General features: G+C 36.9%; 2 protein-coding genes across 3 annotated transcripts in view; both read left to right on the top strand.

Annotated features, from left to right (window-relative positions):
* LOC142350787 (2-oxoisovalerate dehydrogenase subunit alpha, mitochondrial-like) overlaps positions 1-15,150 on the top strand; it is a 130,168-nt gene that overhangs the window by 33,728 nt on the left and 81,290 nt on the right. The gene's annotated exons all lie outside the window — the stretch shown is intronic.
* Positions 1-15,150, top strand: part of LOC142351216 (uncharacterized) — a 33,048-nt gene that overhangs the window by 11,057 nt on the left and 6,841 nt on the right. The window lies entirely within an intron of this gene.

Genomic DNA, 15,150 nt, shown 5'->3' with positions numbered 1-15,150 from the left:
TAGGGCTACAGGACAATATAAACTGACAATTTAACCAATAGTTATCGTTCCGATAGTTTCGTTCAAGTATCCGATTAAGGTTACCTGACGTACCGATAGTTTCGTTCAAGTATCCGATTAAGGTTACCTGACAATATACCCAATGCCATTTTACCCAATTTCATTTCATCCAGTGCTATTCGATCGTTTCGTTCAAGTATCCGATAAAGATTACATGACAAAAAAACCCGGTGCCATTTTACCAAATGCCATTTTATTCAATAACCCAAGGGCCTTTATGCTAAATAAACGTTCTGGTAACTTAACAATAGGCTAAATTGAAATTTAAATTGGGTAAAATAGAATTGAGTAAAATTGCATCGGGCAAAATGGAAATCGGTGAAATGAAATGGGTAAAATGGAATTGGTGAAATGTAATTGAATATAATGGAATCGGGTAAAATGGAGTTGGTTAAAATTGGCATTTGGTAAAATCCCATTAGGTAACTGGAATCGGGTTTATTGTCTTGAAAATCCTTTTAAAAATCAGCAATCGGTATAACGAGCACGTTTGAACATACTTAAGTATACAATATTATCCCAGCTATAGTCGGTTGTAATAGTTTCATCTCAAATCTCAAGCTAGGGCCCTTATGCTAAATAAACGTTCTGGTAATTTAACAATAGGTTAACTTGAAATTGGAATCGATAAAAATGGAAATCGGTGAAATGAATTGGGTGTTGGAGCTGAGCTTGCTAAGCTTGCGTAGGCGGGAAAATAGAAACAAAACACTTTCTGTTGTCCTAGTCATTTAATAGTTATAGTTATAGTTCTAGTTCTAGTTACAGTTTGTCACGTGAGAAAAAAGGAGAAAAAGGGGGAAATAACAAAAAAGCAACACACAGAACGCAACGTAGCAGCCGCAGAAAACGGCTTAAAGTATAACTCAGCAAAATATTGCAAAACAAATTGTCTTGAGCAGTAAAAAACGTGTTACTGTGTCTTGAACTAGAAATATTCCTGAGCAGTAAATTGTTACTGTGTCTTGTATTCAAAATATTATTCTTGAGCAAAAAATTCTGTTACTGTGTCTTGTATCTACGAATTATTGGAGCTGAAATTCAACTGTTACAACCCCAACTTCTGGCATTCTCAACTTGTGAGTACAAAAAGCAAAAGCCAACTTAAGTTTAAATTTAAATATTTTTGCACAAACAGATCTTAGACATATATCTTTGTCTTCGATTTGTTTTTTCTATCAGATTGAACTGGTATACATAAAGAGATCCCGTATTGTGTGATCTGTAGCAATCCAGTTCAAATTGATAGTTGAAAAATCTAAGATTAGCCAATAGTTACGAACTGAATTTGTAATGCAACGGTAAGTACAGCAGAACGGGTATACAGTTACAAAAGCGAACTGCATAAACGAAGTATCCGGACAGATTTTGTAACAACTCAGAACGAACTGGGCGGTGTAAAACTTTCTTTGTGAAACACAAGGAGAGCAGCCGTTACATTGGGTAAAATGGAATCAGGTAAAATGGAATTATGTAAATTGGAATTGGGTAAAATGGAATCGGGTAAAATGGAATTGTTTAAAATGGATTTGGGTGAAATGGAATTGGCTAAAATGGAATAGGATAAAATAGAATGGAGTAATAAAGGAAATAGGGTAAATGGAATTGGGTAAACTGGAATTGGGTAAACTGGAATTGGGTAAACTGGAAATGGGTAAAATGGAGTTGGTTAAAATGGAATTGAGTAGAAATGGGTAAATTGTCTTGACACCTATTAATTTGTATCAAGATACGAAATGATAAAAAACCAGTGACTATATTTAATCTACAGTTTGGCAAATTATACACAAGTATTTATAAGTAGTGATGTGTCTTTCTGGGCAAACTACGGGGGGGGACATAAGTGTCTTCCCGTGAACACTACGGGGGGGACACAAGTGTCTTCCTGGGCAAACTACAGGGTGGGACACTTTGAAATTCCTTCTCCTTATTTCCCCTGCCATGCATGAAACTAATCTTAGGAAACCATTTTCCCTCCACTTGCGTGACTGGTTTGCCGCTTTGGGCTTGAAGCCATTTTAACTACCACCGCTTTTGCTTTGAAAGTGAATTCGTCATATGTCTGCGCCAGGGTACTTTAATCTTGTTTTGGTCTCGGCCCATTTCAACATTTTACCCACAGTTATACAGAACCTACACACCCAATACCAGAATACGAATTCCAAATGCCACCAAGGCGAAAACGTTGCTTGTTGGACTGCTTTCTGTGTCGCTTCAAATTTTTAAATTCTAAAGATCTTTTTACTCATTTAGAAGAAATACACCCCAACAATTTTATATATCAATGTGAAAACTGCAATCAGAAAATTTGGCGTTTAATTGACACACGATACCACCAGTGTGGAAATTCAGCAGTTACTGCGCCCCCTCTAATTATCCAAAACCCTGTTTTAAGGTGTAAAATTTGTTTCAAAGTTTTTACCCAGCAAAATGGTTTGACTAACCATGTTAAAAGTCATTCCCCCATGGAAATTATTCTTAGTCGTCGTGGAATCCCGATAAAACGGCGTTAGAGAAACCTTTTATTTGTCTTCTTTTTATAATAAAGTTTCAATTTTTACTTTAATTTGTATTTAGTTTATATGAATGCTTTTTATAATTTATCCATGCACTTCAACTACAACTAATTGTAAGTTATCAGTTATCTTCACTGCTTGAATTGTATAATAATAGACGTCTGCGTTTTGATGTTGGTTCTATTATAAGACTATTACTTGAAGATAAATCAGACATATCACTATTATTGCTTGCTTCGCTTTCAACTGCTTCCAATTCTAGAAAAGAATTGTCAAGGGCTGGCGGGGAAATTGCGTAGGGTTCATTCCAGTCAACAACATCTTGATCAAGCTCACTTTCTGAATAATCGGGTTGATTGAATCCTGGATCGGGGGGAGAAAAACTATTGTTTTCAGATATCACATTTTCCGGGGTTGGTTGTGAAATTGAATCCAAGTCGCTTTCGCTTTCTGACTCCCAATCCCAATCATTAAATATAACATTGTGAAATGCAAATTCTCTAATATTTTTATGTCAAAATGGTAGGGAGTTTATTGGGTCAAGGTAAAACCGCTTGTCACAGTAGGCCGAAAGCGCAACTCTGTTTTGTTCCAGTGTCATCAACTCATTTTTCTCTGATTTGATGGTCACATTTTTGACGCGAACAATTTCCCCGCTGTTCAATACTCTCTTGAAGTCCTCGTGCTTTAGTTGCTTTTGCCCCTCATGTGTTATTCCCTTTGCACTTTTCTTCTGACAGTCTGAAAGAACGTTACAATCAATCCATTTTCTACTTTATTCTATGTACTTTCCTAATCTAGGTTTCAATGTTCCTGTCATATTAAAAAGACGATTCCATGAATTTGGTTAGTTTCAAAACTGGAATTTGTTTTAATAAAAAATAATGTTACACATACCCTTCGTTTGTATTGAATACATTTTGGGTTTCAAGCCACAGAACTCTTCCATTACCACCCCTGCCAGTTCGTCTTTGAATTTGAGAGTTACCATATGATTTTCTGTGTTGTACAATGCGTTATCAGAAGGGTAGTTGGAGAAATCGAATTCTGTGTTGACTTCTGCTCGTGCTAGCTCCTCATACAAGTCATCACAATCAACAGCATAGGTAAGTGAGTCCGTATCAGAGTATAAAAGTTGACACTTGAACCACTGTTTCATATTCTCGTAGTGAAATCGAAACATGAATGCTTTTGAAAGATCCAGAATTGAAGCACCAACTATTGTAGGTTTCACCCAGTTTATTTTCGTTTTTCTTGTAGTCACGACTGCCATCTTTTCATCAAAAATTTTAAAGGATTTCATGTTAAACTTATCTGTGTGGTTGAGGAGAGCTCGTTCATCTCGGACCAGGAAAGCGTTAACTCGATTTCGCATGCTTTCACAGCACTTTCCAAAAGCAGAGTTGGTCATGAAATTGAAGAAGTTTTCAGCAATTTTGCTGGTTGCTGCTTGCCGCAATCTTGTGTTCAGTTCGATATACTTTGCCATCCAGTTTGATTGTCTGAACTTGAGCACCTTGTGCAGTTTTGAAACTTTAAGGCCGTTTCGTTCATAAATCTTTAACGTTACATAGTGTAGTGTATAATCCTTCTTATCATAGAGTGTTTGAAGCAGTTTGTTGCACTTTGAAACTTTTGGGAGATGATATTCTTCCAAAAGGTCCAACTGGTAACTACTCAACCACATGCTGTCTACAGGTTCTCGGGTGGGTGCCATTGAAAAATCTTGGTTAGCATCGTGAATTGAGTCGGGGTAGTCCAAGTCGACGCAGACGATATATCCAAATTCAGCGTCGTCTGGAGTTTGCAAAATTTGTTCAATCGTCACTTCTGTGTCCGTCTGGAAGGAATTGAGTGGCAAGCAGAAATCCTTCATGATCCCACCATAGAGGTTATTAGCATCTATGGTGAGACCATATGTTGATTTTTGCGTGTCATCAAAACGTTCCAGATATTTGTTGTTTGGCGTGAACGGTCTTTTTGTGTATACCGAGGACATACCCCCTCTTAACAATTCTTCTGCTATATCAAGATGGTTGCGATCTGTGAGAAGTTCCAGGTCGGGTTGACATATCTTCAGAAAGGCATCGCCCGCTAAGTGTGGTGCTGATAGATATTGAGCACAGTCCAAGCTGTACGAGTCCAGACAGACTGCTCGTAGCCGCTCAAACCAGCAGGCGAGCTCTAGGGTGTCGACTGTCAAGTACTGATCGTGATATTCACCCATGTTTCTACAATCAAATTTTTCGAAGATCAGCTTTGCTTTTTCGTAGTCAGCTTTGGTTATTGTCACGTTTCCTGATTTGAGTTTGTCGACCCAGCACTTCTTAGGCGGCAACTTTTTTAGCTTGAATTTTCTGAAGGTGTCCATGTAGGAGTAGGGGTAGAATCCTTTACCGTGCAGTAGTTTCACATCATTTTGGTCACAGTATTCAAAATGGTTATCGAGTATATCGAAACTGTCTTCAGGCAAAGACTGAACTAGTTTATCTAGAGACGACTGCATGAAGCGAAGAGAATCGATAAAGCGAAGTTCTTCGTATATGGATATGGCGTTTTGATTTTTGTTCACAATATCTTTGATCCAAACTTTAAAGCTAAAACTGATATAATTCTCATCAGTTTGAGGTATTATTGAAAACTTATTGTTAGGGTTGCAGTGATGAAGACTCTTTACAACATGATGCAAGTCATATCCTGACAAGTTGTGTGCGATTATGGGGACGAAGCTCTGTGTTCTGCGCTGTAGGTTACACTTTGAGTGAGCCCAGCCAAGAAACTGATTTGAGAAATGGCAGTGATCTAAGACTTCTTCTTTGTCCGCAGAAAAACTAGTTTCACATATCCAACAGTGAGTCGCAAGCTCTTTTGCTTGTCCAACTGCTCCTGTGAAGTACCTGTGTTTTTGCTTTTCCTCGTAGATATCTTTTGCCAGTGTCTCCATTTGCTTCACAAAGACTTGCATGCAATCTTCAGCTCGGTACAGATGGAAGAACTCCAAATTTGGACTTCCATGTGAAATGGCTACATAACAGTAACCGCTCGGAATGTGTTTGTCCAACACACGAGTCCCTGAAGTCTGTGGGTTTTGTTCAACTGATGATACCGGAACAATGATTGACTCTAGGTCAAAATAGGCAACCAGTGGAAGAGCTCTTTTTGCTTGAAATTTTTTGAAAGCGAGACTGCTTCTGTCCGGCTCAGGTAGCAGAACTTGACAAGTTTCGAAGTGATAGCAAAGTTTTTCGTGTTTTTGAAGCGTTTCGTTGTTCGAGCAAACATGAAAACAGTTGCGACAGATTTTTGCGCGTGCATCAATCTGTCGCCCTTGCACTTTTCGAACTAAGTTTACCAGGTCCGTTATCAGCACGTAGTGATAACGTTCACCATCAGTTATCAGTAGGAGATCAACGACAAAATCAGAGTTGTGCTTTGAAATTCGGAAAGGATACAAACTTTTCTTTTCGTATCGAAAAACGTTCACTTTTCCTACTGCTTGATGAGTTAAAGGGTTTGAGCAAGCGTATGTTGCGGGGTTTGTTTTTTGCTGTACCGATCCCAAGGTTGGGTGAGGGGGCAACCTTTCCCCTGCAAATGGTAGGCAGCCGTGAAACAATACAAGAAACAGTTTGGATCGTTAAAGTTTCGGATATTGAGCAAGCATTTTAGAGCGTTAAGTTCAGTTGGAAGTGCTATATAGGTTGATCCCCGAATAGGGTTGAATTTTGCAAATCGAATTTCGAGTTTTTCTACCTTTTTAATAATCCAACCACTTCCACCTGTGGCATACATTGAAACCACGTTGACAATATTCTTCACGGACTCAAAGAACTGCTATTCGGAGAGAGCATCCGTGTACACAATTTGCATTTCAGCGTTAGCGTAAATAGTTACGTGTTTTTCTTCTTCATTAATCCCCTTAGTGAGTGTAATGCTTAGAGAAAGTTGAACTTTGTGAGGACCTTCGAGGGTCTTTTGACGTATAAGTTCATTGATGTGATACCTCGATGAGTTCATGAAAGACAAAACGTCAGTGTGATCATTACCTTCAATCTCGTAGATCTCCAGAGCACCTCGAATTGCCGACTGTACTGGTACTGCTTGATTATTGCTTTGGCCTCTGTTCCAAACAGGCAATCCGTGAGCATTCTTGAGATGTTGATGAAAGTTACTCTGGTTGTTGAAAACCAGAGTGCAGTAGGCACACTGATTTTGGACTTCTCCACCGTGCTCCCGTCGGGTGTGTTGGTTCATTATCAGAATGTTGTGAGTCTCAAAACCACAAGTGCTACACTCCAAGGCCGGGAATTCCGGTTGAACTCCATGAACGCGCTGTTTGTGTCTTCGAAGGCTTCTTTTGTCGGCCAGTTTTTGCGCAAATCTATCTTATCATTGTGCAAAAGTAAATTGTAGCTATATATAAGACAAAGATAGGTCGAAAGCAATTGAAATTAAGGTCTTGATATTTATCACTAGTACTGATAACACATTTACCAAATGTCATTTGGTGAAAACCATAAATGTGGTTGTGGAATAACTAAATGCATTCTGTTTACAGAAAATGAACTTCTTTAGTGCTTAAAAACCTTTTTCTACTATATGACGAATAAAATAAAAGTTTTTTGTAACAACTTAAGTAGTGAGATTTTTGCACTTTTACAGAATTCCTACATATGAAAATTGACTTTTTACCATTTAAAAACCTTTTTTTACCCTATGGTTAGTAAGATAAAAGTTTTTTGTAACTACTTATATAGTGAGGATTTTGCACTTTTACAGAATTCCTACATATGAAAATTGACTTTTTACCATTTAAAAACCTTTTTTTACCCTATGGTTAGTAAAATAAAAGTTTTTTGTAACTACTTAAGTAATGAGATTTTTGCACTTTTACAGAATTCCTACATATGAAAATTGACTTTTTACCATTTAAAAACCTTTTTTTACCCTATGGTTAGTAAGATAAAAGTTTTTTGTAACTAATTATATAGTGAGGATTTTGCACTTTTACAGAATTCCTACATATGAAAATTGACTTTTTACCATTTAAAAACCTTTTTTTACCCTATGGTTAGTAAAACAAAATTTTTTTGTAACTACTTATAGAGTGAGGATTTTTCATTTTTACAGAATTCCTACATATGAAAATTGACTTTTTACCATTTAAAAACCTTTTTTTACCCTATGGTTAGTAAAATAAAAGTCTTTTGTAACTATTTATGTAGTGAGGATTTTGCACTTTTACAGAATTCCTACATATGAAAATTGACTTTTTACCATTTAAAAACCTTTTTTTACCCTATGGTTAGTAAAATAAAAGTTTTTTGTGACTACTTATATAGTGAGGATTTTGCACTTTTACAGAATTCCTACATATGAAAATTGACTTTTTACCATTTAAAAACCTTTTTTTACCCTATGGTTAGTAATATAAAAGTTTTTTGTAACTACTTATGTAGTGAGAATTTTGCAATTTTACAGAATTCCTTCATATGAAAATTGACTTTTTACCGTTTCAAAATCTTTCATTCTTCAATATGTGTTTTAAACAGAACTTTGCGTGCTTGCTGTGTTTTTATGTTATGACATGTGAGATTTTCTTCCAACGTTCACTAACTAACAATTTGACGGAATACTTTTTGATTCTGCCTTCTCTTTCCCGTTTTGTTCTCTAAACAAAAAAAGAGATATTATGATGCTCAATTAAAATTAGAAATACAAATTGATATTTTTTTACATTTTCACACCAAAAAAATATTATTAAAGCACACAATTTTTTTAGAGGTTAATAAAAACGGTGACTGTTTGCAAAAGTTTCAGTTCCCCGAGTTCAGTTTAGTCCTCAAATATATCTATAAGTGGTGTTCGATTGGCACGTTTTTTCTGTGGAGCATTGCATACTTTGGGAGTCTCTGAATTCAAGAGTGTTGTGTTGGTTGAGATTCTGTACGTTTCGAAGGATACTGTAGCATTCTCTGCACTCTGCGGTGGTGTCACAAAAGTTGTCTCTGAAAGAAGAGAACTATCGAAATTTGGCTCGAACTGCTCGTTTGACCCCATATTCCAAGACAATTTGTCCATGATTGAAGCGATAACTGTTTTTCGTTTTGTATCTGTTGTTTCCGGCGTAACAAAGGGGCTTGGGTCGTTTGTTGCCGGTGATCCAATTGGTGAAGTAGCTGGTGAAGTTGGCGAAGGTTGAATTCCCCAAAGTTGAGCCAATTCTTCAATTGCCTGGAATTGGCCGAGTTCATTCTCAAAAATAGGCACACAGTCACAATCGTATCGGTACAAAAGTCTCATTGTGTCTGGAGAAAGTGTGTCAATGTCATAGGGGAAAAGTAGGGGCATTTTCCGAGGAACACTGTATCCTCCAGCTGTTAGCACAGTTTTCGTGCCATTGCCTTCTGTAGATACGTATTTATCTGGTAGTGTTGCAACAAAATTCACGAACATTTTTGGTATGATGCAATGTTCAATTGATCTCCAACAGCCTTTTTCGCTATTTTTCTTCTGCTGTATAAAAACGATGTAGTTTTCGTATTGAGTGTGATACACAATACTGCGCTCCCAAGAATCTTCAGACTCGCAAAGAATGTGGTAAGACATTATTTGTAAAGCACTTTTACAGTTTGTTTTCTTGAAAATGGAGCAGAACTGAACAACTATAGTCTTGGATTTAAAAACGAATAAATAAAATCCGGCAAATACCAAAATTAGCAACACTTGTGTGTGAAATTTGTTGAATACTTAACACACCCAGGTCAAGAGTTGTAACTACAATTGTGAATGTTTACTCTACATGAACTTGTCTGTGTTATAGTTTTATGTTTTTGTAACTAGTTGCAAAGTGTATAAGAAAGTCTTATCTACACAGACTTAAACGCAATAGTTTTCAGTTTTATTATGTTGATATGTATACTAACGTTTATAATGTATGCAATAGCAAGAAGTTTACAACCAGTTTTGTTTAGTATAGACTGTGTTATATCAAAGGCCTAAAGCCTTCTATCAAACGCTTGCTGTGTAATTGTGAGTTCTTTCTTATCTATGGACACACCCAGAGATCACATTTGTTTTCCATTAAATTGTACTAGTTCGTGCTCTATGTTGAGTAATATTATCCAAATATAAACTTTATTACCAACGCAATAAAACAGTTTAAGTGAGGGTCACGAGTTTTGTCTTACATTTTGACAAAATTACCAAGTTTTATAACCTAGACTTACATTCAAATTCAAATCAGAAGCATACATGTTAACCAAGAGCGCTCTTATCAGTAGTAAGCATTTAAAGTGTTGTTTGTGTTTTGTGTGTTAAAGTTACTTGTAAAAAAATCATTTCCGAAAATTCTTTCAAAACAGGTAGTTTGACACAGTTTAAGTACACAATTCTTGAAAATGCCATTTACTGCTGATAAGGACGCAGAGTTTGGAGACGTGTATTTTGAAATCTCTAGAACAGAGAAAAGATTGATACGCGCAACAGTGAAGTCTTATGAAAATACGGGTGCCTATGTATTTCTCAAGCTATTTAAAAAAAAGTTGACAAGGAATATGAACTTCAACAACGAATTACTCTAACTTTAGATGAGTTTGAGCTTTTGTCAAAAAAGTCAGCAAAAATACGGTCTGCTGCTGCTGGTACAGCTACTGAAAACGATCAAGCTAACAAAGCTCCAGCAGCGAAAAGACGTAAAACTAAAAAAGACGACGAGCACGACAATTCAGACTAATTATAATATATTAGAAAATGGTGGAAGCAATGTATGAGCGTTCTCCGGGTTTCTTCAAGCAGTTTCAGAAAAACTTTAAATATTTCATATCGGAAGAAAAACCTAATTTTTCTTCTCTCAAGAACTTTGCCTTTTGCATGCATTTTGAGAGTGTCCACTGTGATTATAACCCTACTAATCATTACCATGTTCTTATCGACGTGTCGGAGTTCTCAGCAGACTTTCTCAAACAAACAAAACCGTGTTCAGTTCCGTGTCTTTTTACAACTTTCAAGTATCTGTTCTTGTCTTCGGATACACTGGAGGCAAAGGGAGATGTTTTTCAAAAACTCTTGCTGGCAGTGGAGTACAACAAAAGCAATTTCAACGGATTCTCAAAAGCAGACCCTACTGCTTCCATTCAAAAGCGTTTGCCAATTTTTACGAAAAACGTCACAAACAAATTTCAACAACCTGACTGCTTATACCGAAACATTGCTGGACACAAAAGTTTGGAATTAAATGCATCGAAGCGAAAAAATCAACCAATTCAAACTGATCAACTAACAACTGAAACTCTGAAAAGATTTCAATCGATTCTCTCTGGACCGCATGATGGTGCTTTTCGTCAAGTAATGGATATTTTTATTAGTGGATATGGAATGTTGGAAATTGATTCTGATGTTCTGTGTGTTCGTTTCCTTTATGAAGAAAAAATTAAATTTTGAAAAAAAAATTTATTTTCTATATAGGTTAGTAATATTAGAACATCATATGAAGCGCAAAATGAAGCAAATCAATATCACTCATTTTTACAAGTTTTTGTCCACTGAAAATAATATGAGCAATATAAATACAAAATAAGCCACACAAAATTGAGTTTTGTTTCTGTATAGGTTGGTTTCTCAGTAATTCATATACGGTATTAACATTAAAGTTTGATACTATTCTGCTCTGCAAGTGTTTGTATGACGATAGAGTTTGGCCTAAGGGATCTGCAAAAATAATTTTTTGATCTTTTTGGCAGAGAAGAATCCAATGGGTTCCAATTGATGCAGACGTTGAATATTGACTATAATGAAGCTGTTGTCGGTTAAGCTGGTTGCAAAAATTATCAGCCGCATAAACTCCACGAAATTTGTATTTGAGTTCCGAACATCTCTGAATTAGAGAGTTCAAGTTGTCTTCGTCCATTAGTTTGTTAAAATATGATTCTTTGAAACTTTCCGGGCCGAATCAATATAAATGGTACTTGCTTTTTCCCCAATAATGAATATTTCTACATTATGAGCAAAGGCAGCAGAAAACTTTAGTTCAATTGATACAGAACAATTTGTCAGTTCAGAGTGAATAAAATCGTGAGATGCCTGCTGAGTACTCGTCAGATCGAAAACCATAATAAAATGATTTGGGTAGTCTTCCAGACTGATTCCATGTCCATTGTCGATATAGGCTAGATCTGACATAGTGTTAAAGTAAACACGTTTTGAATAATCAGTTGAAATAGGACTATCAGCAACGGGAAGACCATTACGGTAAATGCAAATTTGTTCCATATTGAATTTTCTATAGTGAAATGGGTTAAGCAGCTTGCTTCCGAGGAAAGCTTCGTTCGTGTTTAAGCAAATGGCGAGTCTTCTAATGGGTTCTCTGCCAAAAACATCTTCTTGCTTCCAGCTCTGCAAACCGGCAGAAGCCAGAAAAGTTTTAGTAATCGTTTCTAGGTAAGGATAGGATGCTGGACTGGGCAGCAGGGTCTTTTCTATTGCTGACACAACATCATCGTTCAGCGTCATTTTCCGTACATATAAGTTAGCTTCTGTAATTTTTATTTTGTAGGATTTTGCAGCGTCATCTGAAATTAAAGAAAAATCGTCAATTGATCGCCGAAAAGAGATTCGTAGTGTTACACCACTGAGAAGATGTCGATCACAGGTAAAGAAGTCAACCGCCACCTTTCCGTAAAATGTACACTCAGCAGTACACTGACTAAAGTTTTTCGTCTGGTGATTTCGGATGCTGCAATTCCCCCGGGGTTTGCTTCATAAGAATAGCCTTGACATGCCAACCACGTGCTTTTGGCATTTTTATTGTGAGCAAACTCGGTTTCGATGAAACTTTTGTGGGCATAGTTACCATTGGCACTTGAATTTTTCAAACCGTTAGCAGATACTGTACAATCAGAAAATAGTGAATGTAGGACATTGTTGCAAAAGTATGGCGCGTCTGTTTTAGTCACATCTGCAGCAGCAGTGTTGTCATATCTCAAATCAGCATCAGAAGACTGTACAATCTTGCACTTGATTTCAAGAAAAATTTTTTGGAGATCAATGAAATTGTTGCGGTCTCCTGCAACTTCAAACTCTAGCATTGGTCCCTTAGGGCTGTAAACCGGTCCCAATTTCTGACAAAAACTTCCATCAAATGTAACAAGGAGAGCTGGTTTCTCGAATAAATCCTACGAACTATGCGTTGCTTCGGCTGGTAACATATTACCGATCATCTTTTACTTTGGCGAAGAAGTCCGACCGACTTCTTTTGGGTACTTTTTTTCGTGAAATGGTGGTTTTGCGTTTGGTTGTTTTCCTTGGTCCAGCGCGTAAGCGTTTTGAATTCCTTCTAATTCTTCTCGTTCATCGCATTCGGAGGGCTAAAGATCCACCTGTTTGTTTTTTCACTGTGTTTGATATGGTGTTCTTTAGAGCTTGCTTTGGTGATTTCTTTTTACCGATAACATCCATCAACTCAGGGACGCCTTGTAGCAACAGTTCTTTTCCGATGCGTTTAGCTGCTGGCAGAACAAACTTCCGAGCAAGTGGCAGTGCAACACGTCCAATACCGCTAGCTAATGCTCCAAAACCACTACCTCTTTGTCTACAGTGACCGGAAAAGTGAGGCAATGATGATGCTTGGTTTGCGTAGTAGGAATCCATTTAATCACCAAATTTTTTAAATTGTAGTGTTAAAATAACTTTACCAGTCCCCGAAAAGGGAACTAACTGTCCCGTTTCAGTTCGTAGCTCAATTGATATTGATTGAATGGTGTTCGAAAGTAGTTTTTTGTAGTCTAAATTTGTGAAAACTATCCGGTGAGTGGGCTCCAACTCACAAACGCTACCGTTTTTCAAACGCTGTTTTGAATCAATGACTCTTAGCAATGGTGCTTTCGCATCACCCACATACTGATACTCAATAATGTTTGTGTAAATAAAAATTAAATGGTTTCCAGCGCAAAGGTCTGCTGGAAAATCACCATAATAGGCTTTCGTATCATCATTTTTCATTAATCGGTTCGCTGTTGTGGGAATCATTTTGTATCCAATATGAATTCCGTAACCATCTGGAATACCTTTAAAGCCAATTATACTGGGTATTTCTTCACTTGGAAAGGTAATTCCCTCGTATTTACCAAAAATCATTTCGTATTTCCCACTGCTTTTGATTTCTCGGAAAGAGAAGTTAGGCAGTCCAACTGTTCTCTTGATAGTTGCTAAAAGTTGAGCAACTGTATCATAAGTGCCAGCCATAAACGCTAATTTTTCTCCATTGTAGGGTCGTGAAATGACGTTGGATACAGTTGCGCGATTTTGTGATTCCTCATATCCCCTGAGACTGAACGCAACCAAATCTCCATTAACTATTTGTTCAATTTTTGTAGGAAAAATGATTTCACTCAGAGCCATTCTCCAGTCTCCTGTGAGATTAATTTCATCATTAAAAAAATTTCTGAAATTTGCTAAAATGTTTTCCTGGAAAATGTCCATCGAAGCAGATGATATAACGTGTACTGTGAACTCATCCTCAAAACGGTGTTTACTCATTTTGATTTGGAGATTCTCGTACTAGTTGTAATTCTGGCTGGTAAAACTTGCCCTGGATAATTTCTTTAATAGAATCAATAAGAGAATATGTAGGTGGATTAAGCGTCGGAATACCGGCAATTTCAAAAACTTCGTCAGTGAAAGATTGTTTGTATCCTTTTCGGAAAGTTTTTTCCTTTTTAACGATTCGAACAAAATCACCCACGTAAAGTTTTGGTTTTTGACTGCGACGTGTCTCCACAGTTAATGATACAAGTCTTGGTACATCTTTTTTGGTAACTTTGTTAGGAGCAAGTTTGGTGACACGATTAACACGGGAGTTGATAGTTTTTACGAATTGATCCAAATTGTTAATATAAGAATACGTCCATTTTTCCTCCAAATATCGGTAAATAATATTTTTAAGTGACCTGATATTTCTTTCTGCAAACGCAGACTTCTTTTTGCTGAAAGTACTATACAAATGAATTCCTCGTTTGTTGCAGAGTGTTTTGAAAGCTCCCAAAAACTCAGTACCATCATCCACCCGAACTTTTTGTGGTTGCTTGTGTTTGATCATGTTTCGGAAGACCTTTGCGGTTTCTGTTGCATTTTTTTTTCAACGGTTCAACACGTAGATACCTCGAGAGGCAGTCAACTGCTACGAGCAAGTAATTAACATCACGATTGTATTTTGCAAGTTTATCAACATGAGCTAAATCTAATGACCAGATTTCATTCAGATCGTTGACAATTACTTTCAATCGCGGAAAATTCAACCGCTGTGCGCGATATTTTGTGAAGGATGGTTTTGTTTCCAAATACATTTTGACTTTTGTCATTGGCAGTTTACTGAAATCTTTTAATCGCTTTGAGCTTCCGAATGATGCTGGACCTTTAGAATAGAGTCTATCCAGTAGTTTCACATCTTTAAAAGTTAGACCATTTTTTTCCTTTCGTCTCCTGCTCTGTCTTTTTGTTTGTTTGATTTTTTGGTTCTGCAGTTTTTGATCCGGAGGCTTTACTTTGACTTCCACTGCTCTGTTCGCCTCTTTGTTGT

The sequence above is a fragment of the Convolutriloba macropyga genome, chromosome 12 (genome assembly GCF_964194025.1).
Source record: "Convolutriloba macropyga chromosome 12, txConMacr16.3, whole genome shotgun sequence".
Classification (NCBI taxonomy): Eukaryota; Metazoa; Xenacoelomorpha; order Acoela; family Convolutidae; genus Convolutriloba; species Convolutriloba macropyga.
Note: the sequence above shows the minus strand (reverse complement) of the source record. Positions and strands in the feature narration are given on the sequence as shown.